At 43.4% G+C, this 24,997-nt stretch overlaps 1 protein-coding gene across 1 annotated transcript in view; it reads left to right on the top strand.

The window, feature by feature from the left end:
* LOC310778171 (inactive dipeptidyl peptidase 10-like) overlaps positions 1-24,997 on the top strand; it is a gene marked incomplete at both ends in the record, with an annotated part of 193,094 nt that overhangs the window by 135,053 nt on the left and 33,044 nt on the right. The gene's annotated exons all lie outside the window — the stretch shown is intronic.

Raw genomic sequence — 24,997 nt, 5'->3', positions numbered from 1 at the left:
AAGCAAAAGTGAAACATAAACCTTGATGATGGTTCATCTCCATCCAATACCTGCATCATCACATTTGGGGCTTCTCATTTGAACAAAAGCCTGCATCAATTACAGCATGACCTGCAGTACACCACTATGACATCTCTAATGCAGAAATGCTGTTCAATCCTGTCGCTTCAGACTTACTATTATTACCAGCCATAGGCAGCTTTGCCTGGTATTGTTTAAACCTTGTGTGCGTGCGTGCGTGCGTGTGTGTGTGTCATCATGGCCAGATGTGGTAGCGGGAACTACCACTAGAGGCCGTCTTGAGTACTTGGTGGTGGTGACATGTCTGTCTGTCTGTCTGTCTGTCTGTCTGTCTGTCTGTCTGTATTTTGTGGATGCAACAACGTCAAAATCGTGCAAGCTGCAGCCTGGAAACTTTACAAGTGTGGAGTTGACATCAGTAGTGTTAAGTCACGTGGCTGGTGGCATCTACAGTAGTGGCTATTATTTTCCCCCTGGAATTTGGCATCATTAAAAAAATTAAGAGCAACTGTAGTTCGATGTGGGCATTAGTAGAGAATATTAATATATTGAGAGGAAAATCAGATGCAGTGAACAAGCTTGGACAAATTAGAGGTTTTCTGCCTTGACACCATGTTCATCATACAAACAAGCTCCCTCGTATTACTTGGGTTGCTTTGCTGCAGAATTTTGAATTATGATTCTATGGGTCTGCAACCATGCAATGCCACATTCACTCTGAAGGAACCGTGCAACGACACATTCACTCTGAAGGAACCATATGCAACGACACATTCACTCTGAAGGAACCGTGCAACGACACATTCACTCTGAAGGAACCATGCAACGACACATTCACTCTGAAGGAACCGTGCAATGATACATTCACTCTGAAGGAACCATGCAACAACACATTCACTCTGAAGGAACCATGCAACAACACATTCACTCTGAAGGAACCGTGCAACAACACATTCACTCTGAAGGAACCATGCAACGACACATTCACTCTGAAGGAACCATGCAACGACACATTCACTCTGAAGGAACCGTGCAACGACACATTCACTCTGAAGGAACCATATGCAACAACACATTCACTCTGAAGGAACCATATGCAACAACACATTCACTCTGAAGGAACCATATGCAACAACACATTCACTCTGAAGGAACCGTGCAATGATACATTCACTCTGAAGGAACCATGCAACAACACATTCACTCTGAAGGAACCATGCAACAACACATTCACTCTGAAGGAACCGTGCAACAACACATTCACTCTGAAGGAACCATATGCAACGACACATTCTCTCTGAAGGAACCATGCAATGACACATTCACTCTGAAGGAACCATGCAACAACACATTCACTCTGAAGGAACCATGCAACGACACATTCACTCTGAAGGAACCGTGCAACGACACATTTACTCTGAAGGAACCATGCAACGACACATTCACTCTGAAGGAACCATGCAACGACACATTCACTCTGAAGGAACCATGCAACGACACATTCACTCTGAAGGAACCATGCAACGACACATTCACTCTGAAGGAACCATGCAATGACACATTCACTCTGAAGGAACCATGCAACGACACATTCACTCTGAAGGAACCATGCAACGACACATTCACTCTGAAGGAACCGTGCAACGACACATTCACTCTGAAGGAACCGTGCAACGACACATTCACTCTGAAGGAACCGTGCAACGACACATTCACTCTGAAGGAACCGTGCAACGACACATTCACTCTGAAGGAACCGTGCAACAACACATTCACTCTGAAGGAACCATATGCAACGACACATTCACTCTGAAGGAACCATATGCAACGACACATTCACTCTGAAGGAACCGTGCAACGACACATTCACTCTGAAGGAACCATGCAATGACACATTCACTCTGAAGGAACCATGCAACAACACATTCACTCTGAAGGAACCATGCAACAACACATTCACTCTGAAGGAACCATGCAACGACACATTCACTCTGAAGGAACCATGCAATGACACATTCACTCTGAAGGAACCGTGCAACGACACATTCACTCTGAAGGAACCGTGCAACGACACATTCACTCTGAAGGAATCATATGCAATGACACATTCACTCTGAAGGAACCATCTGCAACGACACATTCACTCTGAAGGAACCGTGCAACGACACATTCACTCTGAAGGAACCGTGCAATGACACATTCACTCTGAAAGAACCGTGCAACAACACATTCACTCTGAAGGAACCATGCAACGACACATTCACTCTGAAGGAACCATGCAACGACACATTCACTCTGAAGGAACCGTGCAACGACACATTCACTCTGAAGGAACCGTGCAACGACACATTCACTCTGAAGGAACCGTGCAAGGACACATTCACTCTGAAGGAACCGTGCAACGACACATTCACTCTGAAGGAACCATATGCAACGACACATTCACTCTGAAGGAACCATATGCAACGACACATTCACTCTGAAGGAACCGTGCAACGACACATTCACTCTGAAGGAACCGTGCAACGACACATTCACTCTGAAGGAACCATGCAATGACACATTCACTCTGAAGGAACCGTGCAACGACACATTCACTCTGAAGGAACCGTGCAACGACACATTCACTCTGAAGGAACCATATGCAATGACACATTCACTCTGAAGGAACCATATGCAACGACACATTCACTCTGAAGGAACCATGCAATGACACATTCACTCTGAAGGAACCGTGCAACGACACATTCACTCTGAAGGAACCGTGCAACGACACATTCACTCTGAAGGAATCATATGCAACGACACATTCACTCTGAAGGAACCGTGCAACGACACATTCACTCTGAAGGAATCATATGCAATGACACATTCACTCTGAAGGAACCATATGCAACGACACATTCACTCTGAAGGAACCATGCAACGACACATTCACTCTGAAGGAACCATATGCAACGACACATTCACTCTGAAGGAACCATATGCAACGACACATTCACTCTGAAGGAACCGTGCAACGACAATACAATACCTTTCACTCTTTTGAAAGAAAGCAAACAGGATGTAAGCAAACATGTTTGATTGTACATTTATTATGCTGTATTCTATTCACTTGTATTAATAATAACGCTTGTGAAACTCAGAGATCAAACCACATGGTGAATACAAAGAGGGCACTTTTCTCTTTTTCTCCTCTGTAACCTTTATCCACACCACAAAAATGACAACCATTACTTAGCCAGCTGCAGAGATTTCTAAACGTATAAGAGATAACGCCGCCCTGCTCGCTTACTCAACTGCAACGTGAAAATGTGACTTAACGGTATATTTGTCAGTTACAGGCCACCAGGTAATCTGTGTAATTCCCTGGTCGCCGATAGAGGTCGATAAAGGTCATAAATGACTCAAGGCCCCTGCAGCCTGGCTAGGGATCAGCAGTAAAATGGCAATATCACCAAACAAACAAAAGGAGGTTTTTGTTGTGGCCTATAGCCACTCTGTTCTGCTCCGCCATCTCCGCTGATGGGGGCGCAGGGTGGAGCGTGCTCACACATGATCATCTAAATGATCAGCTCCAGGCAGAGGCTCCACTGTTGATCCAGATCCTTTTAGATTTTTCACTCTTTCAGCTTTTCCTGTTGTCCAGGCCAACCAGTTGGCCGGGGGGTTTTCACTCCCGTTAGTCTGTTTGGCCGTCTGTTTGTCGGCAGGATAACAAGTTGAAGTAAAAAAAAAAAAAGTGATTTGAACGGATTTGCACGCAACTTGGTAGAAAAGTGGGTCAAGAACTGATCAACCAGACGAAAAAGCAGCAGCTTTCTTCAGGCACTACTCACACAGAGTTTAAAGTTAAAAAGCCTTTTATTTGCCAGGGCATATCAAAGTTTAAAAATCAACACCGCCGACCGGTTCCGACGAAGCAGGGTCTTCTTCAGGGCACGTTAGGAAAGATCATGAGTGGAATGCAGTGATTTCCTATATGAGCAATTAGCCAATTAGTGGCCAGGTGAAATATATTTAATTTCTATATTTAAGAACTGATCAACTTTGGTGATCGGCGTGTCCAATCGCAAAAGAGGTGCACACAACTTCCAAACGGACTCACGTAACGCCACGGAAGAAAGGTTAGCGAGTGCCCTCTAGTTTCTCCTGTGAGCACAGGAAGTGGAATGACTCTCTTCTATGCTGTACCTCAGTGCACGGCTGCACTGGAACGTACAAGACAAGTATTAACATACCTACTACTAATAACGACAACAATACGTAATACATCGAGTGAGAAGCCACACATACTTTTATTTTGAAACATTTTATGCCTCACATGTCTGCTGGGGCAAATCATTAGCAAGTTATTTGACAGTACTTGCAAAAAGCAATATGGCCCATTACCTGTGAGTACTTCAAATGAGAGTGCTCTGCTACAGTCATTACTACTCTGCCTTACACCTCAAATTGGAAGTAATTTTATCTCTCTAATGGCTAAAAGATGGGCCTTATAATAACTACGTATATATAACTATGAAAGCTTCGGCGATGCAGCACTTACTGTATGTTTGAAATCAAAAATGCCTCCATTTACAGCACGAGCCGGTTTCCATGCAACGGAAATATCCATTTCTGTGCAGGAACATGAAAAAGTGGCAATTTTTTTTTTAAGTGGCACTGAGAATTATTCTGTTTTTCTCCATGGAAGTCTTCCCCCGATTTTTTATCGCATTTTTATTCCCCATTAGTGCTAATTTTAATTAATTTATCCTGGTTGCTGCTCCACCCTCTGCTGATCTGGGGAGAGCCGAAACTGGCTCCATGCTTCCTCCGAGACATGGGCACGCAGTAGCCAACCGCTTCTTTTCACCTGACAGGGTAAGCTTCACCGGTAGGACATAGCACGTGGGAGGATCACGCTATTCCAACCGGTTCCCCTCCCTCTGAACAGGCGCCCCTAATGACCAGAGGAGGCACCACATCAACAGCAACCAGGATATTGCATGTTTTGGTGAAGGGGGTTCCTATATGAAGGAAACCCCCGGGAGGCACGGGGAGAACATGCAAACTCCACACAGAAAGGCCCTTTTGACGACCTCACCCGGGCGGTTGGCACTCGAGGACATGCGGACGGGCACGCAAGGCCCGATTCTGTCTGAGTCTGTGTAATGTAATACAGTTGCCGATTATTCATGTATTATTTAACATTACTGTATTGACAGTAGGTCATTGTGTCTCAGCCTCTGGTTGTAATAATGTCTGTATTCCATGACTTCCAGTATATATATTATATATAAACTATATTTGGAAAATCACCATGAAAATAGGATGTTGATTTAAGCAGTGCTGAACCTAAAGCCTACAGTTGGAGTGTCAGCTGAGATGTGCACTGGTTGTGCACATTGATTTTGGGCTCCATTGTCCTCATCCTTTGCCGATCGATAAGAAACTTACTGTGCCTTTGGCTCAGCTGTCAGCTGCTCTTGGCAGTTTGACAACAACTTTCTGCCGGGGCTCAAATTCAGCGTCTGCCTGTTGGCTTCATGGCCACCATAATGAACTGATTTGAAGAGGGTAGATAATAAGTGTGACAGTACCACCTGGCCAGCACACACTGGAGGAGAGGTATGAGACAGTACCACCTGGCCAGCACACACTGGAGGGGAGGTATGAGAAATTTACCTGTTGCAACTGTTGAGACATCCAATTGAAATGAGCACATTAACAACCTACATGTGTAAATAACTATATCTGCAAGTATGGGCGATGAATGCCTGAAACACATTTGTTTATCTGGACATATTTGTATATTACCTATTGTATATATACCGTAAATTCCGGACTATAAGCCGCGGCTTTTTTCCCGTTTTTTGGCCCCTGCGGCTTATATAACGGTGCGGCTTATCTATGGATTTTTTCCAAAAAAAAAAAAAAATCTCTCTTTTTTAGCACTCTTTCTAACTATAAATCCACTTCTGTTTTAATTTCCTCTCTTGCCCTCTTTTAACAACATAACATAACATAACATAACACAACACAGGTAAGCAGAAAGAAAAAGACGAAGCAATCACGCCATGAATGAGGAAATGACTCACCTGCTGGAGGCTGGAGATACACGGCTTGGGCTAAACTTTTACTCCGTGAAACACTATCGATTAAGTCCGACATCGCTCAGAGGTTTTGAGCAGCTTGAAAACAAGTTTGAAAACGTGCAGAAGTCCATCCACTCACTCACTAAAGAAACTAGGGCAACCGTGAACAGAGTTTATAATGCGGAAAAGCGCATCCGCGCACTGGAGGACAAAAACAACACAGTGAGTCCGAAAATGGATAAAATGCAAAATCGAAACCCTGCACACGCAGGTTGATGACTTAATCAGCAGGAGTAAAAGAAATAACATTCGCCTGATCAATGTAAAAGAGGGAGCTGAGATGGGTGACATGGACGCTTTCGTGGCAAAATCCTGTGTTACATCCTGGACCTGAAGGAAGGCGAGAAACCACCAGAGGTGGACAGGGCACACCGGGCGCCTCGGCCACGTCCAGACCCCGGCCTGCCACCGAGGGCCATCTTCATCTGCCTACTCCGCTGGCCCGACCGTCAACTCATCCTCCAGGCTGCGGGGAAGAAGCCCCTCACCTGGGAGGGTACGCGCTTTTTCGTCCGGCAGGACCTCTCCGCGTTGGTGCAACAGAAACGCGCAACATACAACAGCATCATCGAGTCAATGGATATCGCTTTGGCGTACTGTACCCAGCGAGACTCGTCATAACCATTGATGGACAGCGGCGGAACAAGAGCTCAAAGTGAAACTGCCGAATATCTTTTGAGTTGGACTGGTCAATAGTACTGTGAGTAACTAAAATAAAAAAATAAAAAACGGAATTCTCTCTTCTTTAGCACTCTTTCTAACTATAAATCCACTTCTGTTTTAATTTCCTCTCTTGCCCTCTTTTCACCACACCGCGGACACTGTGTGCACTGTAAAAATAAACAACGGTGGTGTTGTGTTATGTTGTTTTGTTGAAATGTTACGGTAATACGGTAAATGGGAGCTTCCTCAAACAGCCATCTCTTTCCCGACAATCCCCTCTGTGCGTGACCACTTACATATGGTAATTACGGTAAGCAAACGGCCACTCGGCCAACTCCCTCCCCCGACTACCAGGAGAAAATCACAAACTTCGGCGAATTCACACAAAGGAAGATCAAGGAATATTCACAACAAGACGAGCAGTAGAAGCGGAATATTATAGGAGTGTGAAAACATCCACAATCACCAACGGGTTCCAAAACGCTGGACTGCTGCGGGATGAAGAGGATGACGCCGCCACAGCTGGCGCTGAGGGCCGTCAGAGGCTTCAGAGGCTGTTCGATGCCGACAGTGACGAAGAGGAGTTCGTTGGTTTTGAGTGACAATGAAGGAGAGAGGAGAGTGGTTGACGAAGCCACCCTGAACCTGTTCGTTTCCGACACTGAAGATGAGGACTTTGGTGGTTTCAGTACGCAGGAAGAAGAGGAAGACGAGGGTTAGTGACTTGACTTCTCTGGTTACAGCCGTTTGCTGCACATATAGCCTATTGTTGTGTGATTTTGTCTGGGGATTAGTGACCTGACTTTTGTTTTGTTTTGTTGAAATGTTAATAAATGGGAGCTTCCCCAAACAGCCAACTCTTTCCCGACATTCCTCTCTGTGCACGAACCCTTTCATATGGTAATTAAACATCAAAACACCCGCGGCTTATAGACCGGTGCGGCTTATAGAAGAAAAAAATAGTCAATTTTGGTCCCGCGGCTTATAGACCGGTGCGTCTTATAGTCCGGAATTTACGGTATATATTTTTTTAAATGTAGAATGCTGACAATGCAGTTGCACAATGCAGGCTTGTAATTTGTTGTCTTATCTTCTATTTGCTTCGTTCTTACCTATTGCCTATTAAGATCCAATTTCCCCACGGAGAGTGTTAAACGTCCATCTAAATTCTGTGCATACATTACAGCAATTGTGGATTCGTTATGCTTAAGCTTGCCTAGTGGCGAAGTGGACCTCATGAAATGCAACATAAACAGTGATGTATTCAGTGCGTGAGTAGAGGAAAATGGCAGCGTTACGTGTGTGTGTGTGTGTGTGTGTGTGTGTGTGTGTGTGTGTGTGTGTATATATATATATATATATTTTTTTTTTACTGATCCCCATCATTTCTCGATCATTTCTGACACCTACTTATCTTAATGGCAAGTCAATGCATGCAGTAGGTGTTGTGTCACCTTTTCTTTGTCAGCTGCTCATATAGTAAAGCTCTCCTCTTAATTAAATGGACACGTCATGAACTGGCTGTGATGGAAAAGCCCGACCCAGGAGTCAGGGTCGTTGACTCCTGTCACTCATGAGGCTTTCAGTCACAAATATTAATTCAAGTAAGAAGATTATGAAAATGAAATGTTTATCGAAGGGTAGGAGAAGCTCTGTAGCAGGTTGAAGGCTGGTGAAGGTTGAAGGCTGCTGTGACAACTCAGACCCTTGTTTGCACATTAAACCCCGTCCATGCACTCCACACTAGCTCGTCCATGCACTCCATGCTAGCTCGTCCATGCACTCCATGCTAGCTTGGAATTTAGAGTCAACAAAGCCAGATCCTCATTGAGATTCAATGAAATGCAAACGGGCTGGAAGAGATAACCTTGCCGAGAGTCTGGAGATTGAATTGCGTATGTGTGCAGACTTTCAGAGCTCATTGCTCATGAAACTTTGACTGGAAAAATAGTACTTTGTTAAATAGGTTTGATTTGAAAATGTACTTTGGCAGCCTGGAAAGGATTGACACGGGATGTAGGAAAAACAGCTGCTCTTAAACTATTTGTCTGATATGGGGTGGGGGCATAATTAAAATTGACAGATTACTTCACCCCCATCCGGTGTGCCATTTCACATCCAAGGTAATTTAAGTATACTCCATCGTCCATCACACTCCATAATTCGAGTACACTGCACTGCATCAATGTATCAATGTCAAATTACATTTGGAGCATTGTGAGTTTCACATGTGGATTCCTGCCTATTTCTCTGTCGTTCTCTAATGGCCTTCCCTTAGCGATCGACCTTCTGCGATGCTTGATTCCTTCATTGCATCAGTGCAGTTCAATACATTAAAACAAAATGAGTGCCATTGTCAAAAGCGACTGTACATCAACACTCTCAGTCAGCCTTGCTGTCTTTTCTATACATCTCCTCATCATTGAGATATATGGAATCTGGCCGTGCTGTAGAGATAAGGGACTGCGGCCTCTCAGGTGCAGATCTAAAGATAGAAACAGCCTGCGCACACAATCCTGGAAAACTCATTATCATTGCAGCATAGAGAGAGAGAGAGGGGTATTTGTTAGCTGTCATCTGTAAAGGACAGAGGCCGTTTCAAAGATCACAAGGTCCCTCTGTTGTTGGAACTGCAGAGAAATAAATATCATCTTCTCATATCACCACTTAACCGTATTGTACTTTCAAAAGAACTGAAAAGTGCGTCCATTTCCACTGACTCTCCAAAACGACATATAGAGTATGCACAAATCGCTTTACACGCGCACATACAGTACATGTGCCCTTCCTGGTTACGTCCCCCCCCGGGCAGGGGAGCACTGGCCACCGACTGTCAACCACCCCTTTCTCCCCTTGCCTCTGTCTCTCGCCATCATAAGATTGTTCGGCCAGTTATTATTATTATTATTTTTACTGTAATTGTTATTGTTGCTAGATTTAGCTAGACATGTTCTCTGTGAAGCCCTCTGAGACATGTTTGTGAATTAGGGCTATACAAATAAACTTGACTTGACTTGACTTCCATACCATACATTATGCATGACTTTGAAATCAGTAAGTCTACCTCAATATTTTTCACTCACTGAGATGCAAGTCCGAATCCATGTCGAAAACAATGGGAATAGATCCTGTGATTGTACCTGCTATTTCTGCAATGTGACAGCTTTGACTCTGTAGACAGGTCGTGTCTGTTGGGGCTGGCAGAGCTCAGACCTGAGTGTGAGGTGACAGGTCGTGTCTGTTGGGCCTGGCAGAGCTCAGACCTGAGTGTGAGGTGACAGGTCGTGTCTGTTGGGCCTGGCAGAGCTCAGACCTGAGTGTGAGGTGACAGGTGGTGTCTGTTGGGCCTGGCAGAGCTCAGACCTGAGTGTGAGGTGACAGGTGGTGTCTGTTGGGGCTGGCAGAGCTCAGACCTGAGTGTGAGGTGACAGGTCGTGTCTGTTGGGCCTGGCAGAGCTCAGACCTGAGTGTGAGGTGACAGGTCGTGTCTGTTGGGCCTGGCAGAGCTCAGACCTGAGTGTGAGATGACAGGTGGTGTCTGTTGGGCCTGGCAGAGCTCAGACCTGAGTGTGAGATGACAGGTGGTGTCTGTTGGGCCTGGCAGAGCTCAGACCTGAGTGTGAGGTGACAGGTGGTGTCTGTTGGGCCTGGCAGAGCTCAGACCTGAGTGTGAGGTGACAGGTGGTGTCTGTTGGGCCTGGCAGAGCTCAGACCTGAGTGTGAGGTGACAGGTGGTGTCTGTTGGGCCTGGCAGAGCTCAGACCTGAGTGTGAGATGACAGGTCGTGTTGACGAGGTGCAGTAACATAACAAAACCTACTGTAGCGTGTCCCTTTTAATTAAACACTTCAAGCGCAGAGGTGTGAACATTCTTCGCCTTCCATCAGCAGTGTTGACTGAAATCCTATCTTGTCACCCAAAACACCTCAAACAAATTGGGGGTGAAATTGAATACAGTACATGTTCACATTGAGTACTTTATACTTGGCAGCAATGGCCATTCTGTTAAGAAACTCAAGTTTACGCTGGGTTTCTTATACTTATACAGTACTTATACATATAAAATCATCTCTCCATCTTGTCGTAAACGGCTGGTGACAGCTGGATTATGGCGATACCATTTGCAGATGTGTTTGTCCCGACCTCCTTGATCCACTTCATCATGCTGCTCTGAGATATATATTTCAAACTCAGGACGCATCACTGAACACTGTCATCTTCAGCAATACGCAGCATGCAGCCGCACTGGTATATTCTAATGTACAAGGCCATTCTAGGCATGTTACCCTTGTACATTACTTTTGCATCTATTCAAAACTCTGACAACCTCAGATTCAACACTTAAGGTATCAACTGTGCGGACTGAGGTTGGAAAAAGGAGTTTATTTGATTTTGGCCCTTGATCTTGGAATGACCATCTCTGTCCAGTTTTAAACAAAAGATGTCTGAAATCCTTCCCACAAGCTGCTCTTGTCGCAATGCATCACTATTTTTGTCATGTTCTTTCTTTCCTATGTATTTTGTTGTTTTCTTGTTTCTATTATTTGTGACATGACAGTTTTTGCTTTGTGACTGTGATTGTTTGCGGCTTGACAGCTGTTTGAAACAGCACCTTTGGTGCTCGGTGGCGTGTCATCCCTTCTGCAACTTGACATTTGCAGAGGGCCTTGATTGCAATTTTAGAATATACACTTCTAATGTGTAGATGGTCGTCTTTGTTTGACTCCTTTTATTGTATTGTTGTTTGTATGATAGTTTTGTTTTTTACCGCCCCAACTTTGCTGCCTTCTTGGCCAGGTCACAATTGTAAAAAAGAAAAAAAGAGATATCTCAATTGTTTTTATAAATAAAATGACACTGCCTACAGTTACTTTACTTTACTTTACTTTATTTCATTTAGCAGACGCCTTTCTCCAAAGCGACGTACAGAGGAATAAACATAGAATCAGGTAAAACAGACATTGTAGTCAGCAATAATAATAAAGATAGTAATACAACCAAGGTGAACATTGATGCCAGCAATAGTAAAAGGGATAATAAATTAAAACAAGGTTAATCAAGTCCATGAGGAGCAAATAAGGAAGGAAGAAGGTAGGGTTAGGGAGGAGTAAAGTGGAGAGAAAAAATATGTGTTTTTAGCCTATTGCGGAAAATAGGGAGTGACTCTGCCGTCCTGACCATGGGGGGGAGCTCATTCCACCATTTGGGGGCGAGGTAGGAAAAAAGTCTGGATTTTGAGCGACCCTTGAGCCCGCGAAGCAAGAGACGGCCTACGCTAGTGGAGGGGCGGAGGGAGCGGTGAGAGGTTTGGAACTTGACCATGGGTTGAAGGTATTGGGGGATGTTGAGTGGACAGCTCTGTAGGCAAGGACCAGGGTCTTAACCGTTACTGTTAACCGTTAACCGTTTACTGAAACGATATCAAATCCATATAGTGTCCAGGCAATGTACCTGCGGGTCGTTGGGGGGGTTAGGGGGGTCGGGGAAGATTTAAGGTCAAATTTGTGTAATTTGTACCATAGCCTACATCTGCTTTAAGACTGGCTTATTAATCATTGACTCAGATCAGCAGAGTCAATATTACTGGTTTGGGTGCGTGAAATGGCTACAACTTGTTTCAACTTTGTTTCTAAAGCTAACAAATGAGTGTCCTAACAGTAGAATTATTTAATATTTCTCAAATTATCGATAGCAATAACCAGGAATAAGCTTACTGTACAGTGTTATTGCTTTACTGCATCTTGGATAACAGTTACCTCCCATTCCAGACAGTAATTGTCCCCTTTTTCATCCAGCATGTGCAGGCTAACTAAGAAATGCTAACATCAGCTAGATAACATTTGACAGCCTGTTATATCACTACAATATCCAATCTGGGGATTTTTGTTTCCATCCGAAGAGAAGAGCAGACTAGGCTATATTATTTTATTTTTTTCTCAATGATTTCTGAATACAAGAACAAAATTGAACAGTCTCAGACACAGGAAAAGGAGAGGGAAAAAAGCATACATATTACATTACAATGTGGTGCTACCAGCCGCGTGAGGTGCTTCAGCCGAAGATGGCGAGTTCTGCCTCCGGCTGAAGGGCTATTTTGTAGGCCTTAGAGTACCAATCAAATATTTTGGCCCAGAATGCGGACAGGGCAAAACCAGAAAGCATGGTCTACAGGAGCCATGATGTTGGTGGTGATCAGGGGAGAGGGTGGGGGGAGACAACTGCTCCAGTGATGATGAACAGCAGCTGAGGATGACGGCACAAATGTGACGTAGTAACATGCGCTATATATACTACCACCACTGCTTAGGTGATTGGCTCAGCAGATCAGGAGAGACAGATGTCCTGAGCTGATTGGATATTGGGAAATGGAGAAAGGGGCAGTTGTAAGGTCACTAGTGATGTCACTTGAGCAATTGTGATGTCACCAGTGATGTCACTTGAGCAATTGTGATGTCATCAGTGATGTCACTTGAGCACCCTGAATGAGAAGGGGTGTGTACAGCATGGGGTGCAACTGAATGATGCTGTAAAAGTCAGTTTTCATGCTTGAAATATAGTCAAGACAACGCCAAATCAAAAGAACCATTTTACATTTTGATGGTTTGATAGCAACCAAAATGATCCTGTGTTAAAAAAGAATGTCTTCCACACAAGAGTACTTTATTATGGAATTATATGGACTTTAGGACATACACTATAAGAGTTGGCTTGACAAAGTTATTCTGTGTAATGCCAGTTACTTGATGGTCACCTGTCTGTCAATGTATACTGAATTATTGATGGAATTGGAAGTGGTACCAGAAGGTCAGAAATATGATCTGCTGTCCATAAAGTGCCGTTCCTATGAGCCATGAAGCTATTTATACAGTATTAATGACAACTGTGCATGCCGTCCCAAACTTATGTATAATAAATATTACACATATTATTTTGTCTCAACCTGCAGTCTTCTTTTGGAAAAACCTTTTAGACAATAACAAGTGGAAATTAACCTGATTTATTACCCCCCAAAATGATTTGACTTTTCTGGGGGAGGGATTGTTGACTTGAAATCTTCACTTATTTATTTTAATTTGTTATTAAGTGGAAGACATTATTTGGGGTCTTCAACAACAAACTCTAAAGGCAATTCATTATTTGTTGTCAACCTGCTCTGATAATTGGCCAAATATCTCACACACCACAAAGATTTTCTTATCAGAAAACCCTCTTTGCATTCAGATCTGGTCTTGGCAACTATTTATCTACCTAAAATCCAACACCCCAAAGCTAAGAAAATGTTTTTGTGTGACTTGGAAGTATTCCCAAAGCTTGCTACTGCTCCTCTGTTACTGTATTTTTTTATCAGAGTTTTTGTTGTATTATAGCCTACATTTAATATGATTATCATTAATAAAAAAAAACAAGCACTCTGTGCACATAGTTGTTTTTCTATAGACCATCATCCATCAAATCCCAGCAGCACCCCCGCCCCCCCCCTCTTTTTTGTACCAATCAAAACAGAATGGCTGACTTGACTCCCCCATGACATAATATTTGTGGTTATCAGGACAATTCAGTATTGGTAAATTAGTATTCTGTTATTTGGATTATTCATGGCCACAGGGATACTCACACAGGGTTTCAAAGGCAAGCAACATAATAGCTGTTTACATGAACCTTTGACACCTTGCGTCTGAGTCTCTCTTTTGCCATGAATAAAAGATTTAACAGAATATTCCTGTCCACAGTTAGGGGAGTCCGCCAGGAAAAAAGCTTCCATTGCCACCCACTCTCTGCCTCTTTGACTTATAATACAGAGAAAATAAATATTGCTTGTCACAATGTTTTTCTTGACAAAATGTAGCCATATAACAATGTGTGAACAATTATGCGCATGCAGCGGCAACTTAAAGTGAAAGGAGTAAGATGTTTCCATGCCACCTGTGAAATATCAGAGTTATAGCCGCAGGCATCTTAAGTGTTTCTCATAATTGAAGTGTGAGCTTAATGGGTTACATTATTATAACAGTTACATTGGTTTACGTGGGTCAATGTAAAACTGGGTTAGTTGAGTAACTGGGTTAAGAACACAATTCTCCATGTAAACAGCCAATAGACCCTTTTCACGGGGGCCATTTTGTGTCAAAAAGGCAGGATAAACACAGGTCAAGGCCAGATTAGCACCCCCACCGGCCCCTGGGCACTAAAGCTCCCCTACCCCCCCCCCCCCCCCCTTATCCCACCCCACCCCTTCCCCACCTGAACAGTATACTCTCAGACTCAAGAAGGGTGTAAAAAAAATGGTCAGAGTAAAATGTTATATGGTCTCTCCTGATTCTAAATATAACTGAATCACTTTGTTTGACCAAGTAAATCTATTTTTACAAAATGTCTATGGAAAAATGAATGGCTGACCAGTGACCACTTGCCAACAGCCATTCAATGACACTCAATCATGAGACTTAATCTTCTTGGAAACTATTTTTTATTTTATTCTGATTGGTCTTAGATTTGTGTCATAGTTCTGTGGAGCCCGACATGGGCATGGGCACCTGCCCAGGTTGCCCATAATGGTAGATCCGGCCCTGACACATGGTGCACGCAGAACTGAGGGTTTCCATGATTGGAAAGCCTCATATTTAGCTGTCTGGTCTGACTTCAGTTATTTGCATAATCCTATAGAGAGCCCAGCGTCTTTAGTTTCCAAACAGGTGCTTTGGTGAGTGGTTACAAAGAGTGGCTTGTGAACCCCTTTAAAGGAACACTCCGCCCATTTTCAACCAGCTTTGTATCATTAGAACATCAGTAGTATATCAGAAAACTGTAAACGGTTTTGAAGTCTGTCATTTAATTTGACAGTTATTGAGTGTTAAAGTGTGGACCAGTGACATCACTGGTCCACACTAACTCAAATGAATAACTCATTAACTCAAATCAACTCTCAATAACTGTCAAACTATTCATCATTCATCTAGTTTGACAGTTGTTGAGAGTTGATTTGAGTTAATGAGTTATTAATTTGAGTTAGTGTGGTCCACACTTTAACACTCAATAACTGTCAAATTAAATGACAGACTTCAAAACAGTTTACAGTTTTCTGATATACTACTGATGTTCTAATGATACAAAGCTGGTTGAAAATGGGCAGAGTGTTCCTTTAACCTTCTCCTGCAACAATAGAGCTCCTGCATGTGCCTTTTTATGTTGTTGTTGTTGTTGTTGCTGTTGTTGCTGTTTGTTTTTTGTTGTTGTCTTTTGGGGGGTTAAGCTGCATGTCTTCTGTACTGATACATTCCATAATGGGATGGTTGAGACGACGGCCGCACGCATGGAGGGACAGCAGCTCTGTCATTGAACCGAGGTGGCTTGATAATGAGGTGTGTGTGGCTGATGGGACTGAGACAGCAGGGTTTGAAGGAGCCTGGTGCTGATCTCCTCCTCAGCTGGTTGTGAGCAGATGTGTTCATCATCAAAGTGACAGCCTCAGTCTATGGAGAGTAATAGCCTGCCCCTGCACCAACGTCTCCACTTGTCTCGTGAATTGATCATAATGGCACCAGCTCTCTGCTGTAATATACTGCTGCCTCAGTGCTTTCCCATGGGATCTATATCTGCTTTGCCTTTGGTCAGTAGGCTTTTGACGCAGATTTTCCTCAAGAGAAGCGACTCAACTCCTGGTCCAGTCACTTATCATCTCTCGCCTGGACTACTGCAACGTGCTCCTGGCCCGGCCTACCTGCCACTGACATCCGACCGCTTCAGCTCATTCAGAACGCTGCAGCCCGTCTGGTATTCAACCAACCCAAATTCTCTCATGTCACTCCCCTCTTCCAGGACCTCCACTGGCTTCCCATCTCGGCACGCATCAAATTCAAGACGCTGGTACTGGCCTACAGGGCAGTACACCAGTCAGCTCCCCTGTACCTGCAATCTATGGTCAGGTTCCAAACCTCTCAGCGCTCCCTTCGCTCCTCCACCAGTGCAGGTCGCCTCGCCCCTCCTTCGCTACGGGGGCTCAAAAGTCGCTCATCCCGATCTCGACTCTTCTCGTCCCTGGCACCTCAATGGTGGAACGAGCTTCCACCTTCGGTCAGGACTGCTGAATCACTGCCGATCTTTCGGAAAAGACTAAAGACACACCTTTTCAGGCTCCATCTGGGCCCTTCTTGATCTAACTTCTTTGTCTCTCTTTCTAAAAAAAGAAAAACAATTACTAACCTAAACTAAACTTGTACCACTGTTCCTTCAGAGGTTGTAGTTGTCATAGACTGTGCTGCATAGTTGATTGCTCTATTGCTGACAAAAATGTGTGAATGTAAGTCGCTTTGGATAAAAGCGTCTGCCAAATGACGTAATGTAATGTAATGTTAACAAACACAAGAGCAAGTTAACCCCATCACCAGTGGCAAGTGCACTCTGAAGACTCTAAGGTCTAAGAGAACAATCCACTATTTCAACTTCTGTAAATTGCAAATGATGTCCTTTTAATGGACTACCTTCTTCTTGACCAAAACCTCCTCCCTTTCAAAGCATTAAACGGTCCTTAAACGGCCCCTCAATACATCTCAGACCTGCATAGTGCCTCCAGACCTACACAGATCCTCCGCTTACAGGAAGTGGACAACTTCTTATTGCATTTATTCTGAAGAGACTGGTGTGTGTGTGTGTGTGTGTGTGTGTGTGTGTGTGTGTGGGGGGGGGGGGCGGTATAGCTTATTCTGCAATAATGTTCCTTCTCTTCAGATTCAGCTTCCTGCCCACATCAGGAAACCAAACACCGTTATTTGGCACATGACCACCATGTAAAACCAGAATATAAATATACCGTAGGCTACTTACCAAGATGCAGCTGGGCAAGGGCCAAATAACCCTCATGTTAAAACTGAATTGGATATAATTGCTTTAAAGGAATAGTTCAACCAAAAATGAAAATTCAATCATCTACATTTCCCATTGGTGACCATGCTGCCTGTGTCTGACACGGACTTATAGACCCTTTTCACGGGGGCCATTTTGTGTCGAAAAGGCAGAATAAACACAGGTGCAAGTAAAACACTAATGAGGGTCTCCACATTCCAATCATGGAAGTTAGAAACCCTCCTTAGTGTTTTGCTTGCACCTGTGTTTACGGCTGCCTTTTCGACACAAAATGGCCCCCGTGAGAAGGGTCTGTTGTTGCTGTCCAAAGGATCACTTTTGCACTACAGTAAAGTAGTAGGAAGTAAAGAATGAAGAATAAGGAGGCATGAAGCGAATAGGTTAGAGGGCATTTCACCTCTATTCCAGAGACTTTCTGAAGCTATGTTGAATGGGTACTCTGAAACTTGAAATTATCCTATGTGTGGATAATGCTGTATCAGCAGTCTACCTTAGATACCATTACACCCAGGAGTCTAATATTCAATATCTACATTCTCAAAGGAAAATGTCACTGCTCTGTGCCATCTGTAAAACTGACAATTTGAAAAATGTCTCATACACCTTTTTTTCTTGTTCTTTTATCAATAATTTGTTTGACCTGGCATAGATAAATGTTAATGTTTCACTCTTTTCAGCCTTCACATATCTTATCACTGACACTCATCACATACCCGGCCTCTGCCTCAAGCCTGCTCGAGTCAAACACAGTTGAATCAGTAGAGACTAATTATTTAGTTAATTATTTATTAACACGAGCAATGATTTAATTACATGTGAACAATGATTATGAAATGTACAATGATTATGAAATGTACAATGATTATGTTCAAAGTCTTTGGCGATTAGGCCCTATCGTGATGTCATCACGACATCATGCTGACGTCATTGTGATTATGAAGGGGGTAGTGAAGCCGTGAGTAGGATACGCCCGGGCCGGGCGTGGCAACCGCCAGGGTTGCCCTCTCAGTGCTTTTCTCTTCGCCGTCGCCATCGAACCGCTCGCCCAGGCTATACGCCAGTCACCTGTGATCTCTGGAGTCTTTGTTGGAGAAAAGGAGCATAAAATTAATTTATATGCTGATGATGTACTTTTATTCTTAACCAACCCAAATATTTCTGTCCCATGCCTCATTGATACTATTACTTTGTTTAGTTCCTTTTCAGGGTATAAGATACATTTTTCAAAGTCTGAGGTTATGCCACTGGGTTCTCTTCAGACAGTCCCCGATGCCCCTGAACCATTCCCATTCCGCTGGTCCCCCTCTGGTTTTGTATACCTAGGTATACGCATAACGCCCTCATTTGAACAGATGTACAACGCTAATTTTACTCCTCTTTTAGATATTATTAAGTGTGATCTTGAACGTTGGGCGTCCCTGCCGCTGTCTTGGCTGGGTAGGGTCGCGCTCATCAAGATGAACGTCCTACCAAGGATTTTATATCCACTCCAGATGGTGCCCATTATTCTCTCAAATAAGGTGGTTAAGATCATTGAAGGTTGGTTGAGCTCATTTATATGGAACAAAAGACGGCCTCGATTGAAACTGGCAAAACTACAATTGCCTAAAGCTGCTGGTGGTTTAGATCTCCCAAATGTGAAATGGTATCAGGCAGCTGCACATTTAAGGTTTATGGCTGAGTGGCTGAGGGGAGACCAGTCCTCTATATGGCTAGATGTTGAAGCCGCTCAGTGTGATTGTCCGCTCAGAAACCTGTTATTTCTTAGAAACCTTGCTTCAGTAAAAAGCCTGTGTAAAAACCCAATTGTTATTAATACTCTAAAGGCATGGAAATTGGTTAGATCGATGGAGGGCCGAACCAAACTAACATCACCTCTTACTTCAATTCAGGGGAACCCTGACTTCCCTCCAGGTCTTAGTGACCTTGGTTTTAACATTTGGAAGGATAGGGGGCTACTAGTTTTAGGGGATTTATTTGATGGCCCTATCCTGAGGTCCTTTAACCAGTTACAGCAAAAATATAATTTGTCACACCAAAATTTCTTTCGGTTTCTGCAGGTGAGGGACTTCATACTCCGGCGTACAACATTAACAACAAATATAGAAGCCTCTGAGGTCGAAAGGGTACTCTCACTTGGTCCAAGTAAAGGTTTTATTGGTTTTCTTTATAGCTTACAGTATTAAGGTCTACCTCTACTCTGAACACTCTGGCCACCAAGCAGATATGGGAGAGGGACCTTGAGGTGGAGATTGATGACGAGGACTGGTGTGATATATTTGATAATGCCAAAAGAATTTCTGTGTGCAACAGACTGTGGTCGATGCAGCTAAGAATTATACATAGATTGCAAATATCACCCAGCCTTCGTCATAAAATGAATGCTAGCCTGTCTCCCCTCAGTGTAAGATAGAGGTGGGAGATTACACTCACTGCATATGGTCATGTCCTAAGATAGAACGATACTGGTCAGACATAGTGCAGCAGTTGAGTGTCATCTTTGGTGTGGAGTTGGACCCAGACCCTGTCAGCCTTATTCTTGGTCTTCCCCATAAGAAACTCGTTTATAAACATCACAAACGGCTATTTAATTTATTAACTTTTGCTGCTAGAAAAAATATTCTTTTATTTTGGATTAAAGACAAACCTCCAACAAAGAGGAACTGGCACCAGATAATTATGCAGCTTATGCCTCTGGAGTTCATGACATGTATGCTATACACTCAACAACCGATGTCTTTTATAAAGTGTGGGAGCCCTACCTGAAATATATCGACCCTAACCTAGCAGAGACACTGACTATTGGATACCTCAACCGAAGTGATACTGCCACCTGAGTACTGCCTTTTGCCTTGTACATCTAATTTAATTAAATTTATTTTATCGTATTATCATTCATCTGTCCATCCTTTTCTTCATTGTTGTCCACATCTGTCTTTGTGAAGTGTTTAAGCTGCCCTGTCTTTTTGTTTTTGTTTTTTGTCTTTGTCGTTGTCTTGTCTTGTAAAATTTAAAATTGAATAAAAATATTATTGAAAAAAAAAAAAAAAAAAACATCAGATGGTTTTATTGTTTAGAAATTCATATATGCCTATAGTGCAGCATGAAAGAGGAATTCATTTCATGGGGACTTGGAAATATTTTCCTGTTAGTGTCACAATTATATGCGGCAAACGCCACCCATCTGGTAGTCTAAACAGGATGAAACAAACGCTAAGAAATATTTGCAAGTGCTGTTTCACCCAGGTCTGCTGGAAACACCTAACCTTTCCTCTCAATGCAACCGCCTTCACACACATCGATGCTGTCTAAAACTATAGTGGCTTTCAGTCTGAGAGGCCTACATGTATCTCCAGATCTCCACACAGCCTCTCCTCTCGTGTCACCAGGTGTTGACAGCCTTATCAAGGACTCATCACAGAGCTGTCACCTATCTGGGCCATCTGCCGATTGCTGTTGACATCTTTTCCCCCCTTCCTTCTTCTTTATTTATTTATTTATTTATTTATTTATTTATTTATTTATTTATTTATTTATTTATTTATTTATTTATTTTAGAATAAGATGATGAAGAAGGATCAAGTTACTATGCAATTTAGAAAAAAACAAACACATGATGTACACATGTGTCCACATGTTTCACCACAGGTGTCCACCCACCTGTGGTGAAACGTGGACACATGTTAAATTTCACATGTGAAAACATGTGAAATACATTTGAATCCCATGGGAAGTGTGTGGTTTTGGAACATTTTCACGTGTGGAAAACATGTTGATAACGTGTTTTGCCACATGTTGTATGGCAACATGCATGTTTTCCACATGTGGAAAACAACATTTACATGGGTTTCACATGTAATGACATAGGTTTCACCTGTGATCACATGGGAATTTACATGGGTTTCACACATTTCACATGTGAAAACGTTCCAAAACCACACGCTTCCGATGGGCAAAGCATATGTTCCACATGTGTTCCACATGTTTTCGACATGTGAAATGTAACACGCTTTCACATCAGATGTGACATTTCACGTGTGCAAGATCACATGTGATCACATGTGATTTTTCACATGTGAAGTTCATGTGGTTTTCTCCCCTCCCCTTTTCTTATGTTTTTTTTCTTTTTTCTTTTTTCTTGGTCCTGGAGAAATGTCTTGTGAGGCGGAGAGCTGAGTCCATTAGGAGTGAAGGCTGGGTGGCGGGTAGATCAGCCATTCCATGCACAATTGAGCTTTTGTTAAGAGGAATGGAGTGGCTCTACAGTATTTATCAGAGCACTCTGGGGTTAGCTTACTGTGATATCGTTATGCTAATGCTCCAGCTTAGCATACAGAGGCACTCAGTATTCAACCATTGTCTCAACAAATTAAAGCTTTGTGAGTGGATATATGGTCATTTCTTTTGTGTAAATAGCTACGGCGCAACAGAGTGAAATATTGAAAGTGACCTATTTGTGGAGAAAAATGCAAAGGAATCATACATAAAGCAAAAAAAAAGAGAGAGACAGTCGCACCAGCCGCAACACTCACAACTTGGATGTGGGCCAGGGGCATAAAGTCTGTGTGTGTGTGTGTGTGTGTGTGTGTGTGTGTGTGTGTGTGTGTGTGTGTGTGTGTGTGTGTGTGTGTGTGTGTGTGGTGGGGGGGGGGGGGGGGGGTTATCCGAATGCCCCCTTCCCTGCTTCCTACCCCCCCTATACATCACGCCCCCTTGCTCAGACCAAACCCATTTTCAAACTGTCACCAACATTGTCCACATCTATAGCTGCTCTACTTTCCACTTTTAGTTCCTCCAACGTAATCACCCTCCTAAGTTAAGTAGCTGTATAGTGTGAAGTTTGCAGGCAGTAGGTGGGTTAAGTTAAGTAGGTTATAGTGTGAAGTTTGCAGGCAGTAGGTGGGTTAAGTTAAGTAGCTGTATAGTGTGAAGTTTGCAGGCAGTAGGTGGGTTAAGTTAAGTAGGTTATAGTGTGAAGTTTGCAGGCAGTAGGTGGGTTAAGTTAAGTAGCTGTATAGTGTGAAGTTTGCAGGCAGTAGGTGGGTTAAGTTAAGTAGGTTACAATGTGAAGTTTGCAGGCAGTAGGTGGGTTAAGTTAAGTAGCTGTATAGTGTGAAGTTTGCAGGCAGTAGGTGGGTTAAGTTAAGTAGGTTACAATGTGAAGTTTGCAGGCAGTAGGTGGGTTAAGTTAAGTAGCTGTATAGTGTGAAGTTTGCAGGCAGTAGGTGGGTTAAGTTAAGTAGCTGTATAGTGTGAAGTTTGCAGGCAGTAGGTGGGTTAAGTTAAGTAGCTGTACAGTGTGAAGTTTGCAGGCAGTAGGTGGGTTAAGTTAAGTAGCTGTATAGTGTGAAGTTTGCAGGCAGTAGGTGGGTTAAGTTAAGTAGCTGTATAGTGTGAAGTTTGCAGGCAGTAGGTGGGTTAAGTTAAGTAGCTGTATAGTGTGAAGTTTGCAGGCAGTAGGTGGGTTAAGTTAAGTAGCTGTATAGTGTGAAGTTTGCAGGCAGTATGTGGGTTAAGTTAAGTAGGGTACAGTGTGAAGTTTGCAGGCAGTAGGTGGGTTAAGTTAAGTAGCTGTACAGTGTGAAGTTTGCAGGCAGTAGGTGGGTTAAGTTAAGTAGAGTACAGTGTGAAGTTTGCAGGCAGTAGGTGGCTTAAGTTAAGTAGGTTATAGTGTGAAGTTTGCAGGCAGTGGGTGGGTTAAGTTAAGTAGGTTATAGTGTGAAGTTTGCAGGCAGTAGGTGGCTTAAGTTAAGTAGGTTATAGTGTGAAGTTTGCAGGCAGTGGGTGGCTTAAGTTAAGTAGGTTATAGTGCGAAGTTTGCAGGCAGTGGGTGGGTTAAGTTAAGTAGGTTATAGTGTGAAGTTTGTAGGCAGTAGGTGGGTTAAGTTAAGTAGGGTACAGTGTAAAGTTTGCAGGCAGTAGGTGGGTTAAGTTAAGTAGGTTATAGTGTGAAGTTTGCAGGCAGTAGGTGGGTTAAGTTAAGAAGGTTATAGTGTGAAGTTTGCAGGCAGTAGGTGGCTTAAGTTAAGTAGGTTATAGTGTGAAGTTTGCAGGCAGTAGGTGGGTTAAGTTAAGTAGGTTATAGTGTGAAGTTTGCAGGCAGTAGGTGGCTTAAGTTAAGTAGGTTATAGTGTGAAGTTTGCAGTCAGTAGGTGGCTTAAAGGTCCCAATTCGTGCAGCTGTAACCTCTTAAAAACGTGTGTCTCTGGTCCATAAAACATGATTCTGGATTAATCTGTCGAAAATATAGCAACCCCGTTTGTTGTGACGGAGTTCTCACTTCCTCATCTCGTCGCTTCCCAAGAATGGCCTGTTTCTATAATATATTCAGAACTAACAGTTCCCATTGGCCGCTGAGGGAGAGCCCGCCCCAGGCTCCCAGCGGCCAATCAGATTAGCGTCTGTGGACCAGCACGCTAGGTTGCGAGTTATCGTTAACTTAACGGTACTACGCTAAAGAGGACATCTCAAAATGCCTAGACTTACCGAATGCACCTCTGCAGTTGCTGGATCACGTACAGTTGGCGTCGCTCCAGCTAGAAGTGTTAATTTTGTGGCTATAGACAAAATGGTGCAGGTAGCTTGTGTGAGAGAGACCCGCGCAGTATGCAGGAGGAAGCTAGTGACGTCCCGATTCCCCTCTGGGCAAACGAAGCGTTTGGGGGTGTGGCTTGGAGGAGACTGCAGGGGGAAGCTGGATAGGGACAAATCCAACTGTGGCAGTTCTGAGCGTGTGACCACTCATTACAGGGAGGGCTGACAGCAGTATATATGCATTTACAAGTAAAAACAGCTTTTGCACGGAATGGGACCTTAAGTTAAGTAGGTTATAGTGTGAAGTTTGCAGGCAGTAGGTGGGTTAAGTTAAGTAGGTTATAGTGTGAAGTTTGCAGGCAGTGGGTGGCTTAAGTTAAGTAGGTTATTGTGTGAAGTTTGCAGGCAGTGGGTGGGTTAAAGTTTGATGGATTTGAGCAACCGTAAGCGATGCAAAACATTTTGACAGCTTGTGATAGTGCTTCTTTACCGCCCTGCAGTGCCCTTCAGGTGTAGTCCGCGCGGTCACATGACGTCACCTGAAAACCAGCTATAGCTGCCCCTAGCTCCGCCCCCTTCACTAAAGCTCCATGAGTGACTGACTGGCTGACTGCCATCTTATGAAAAATAACTCACTCATCACTGATTGGTGGGTGATATACTGTATAAGTATGGATTTTTCCTTTAAACTAATCCAAATGATGTCCTTGTTGATCCTGGCTCTTGTGTCCGTTCATACATGACTTTGTCATTACTGAGACAGGACAAAATGTCTGTTTA

Source organism: Poromitra crassiceps (genome assembly GCF_964638095.1).
Source record: "Poromitra crassiceps genome assembly, chromosome: 6".
Taxonomy (NCBI): Eukaryota; Metazoa; Chordata; class Actinopteri; order Beryciformes; family Melamphaidae; genus Poromitra; species Poromitra crassiceps.
The sequence above is the reverse complement of the archived record's forward strand: the minus strand, read 5'-3'. Positions and strand labels throughout refer to the sequence as shown.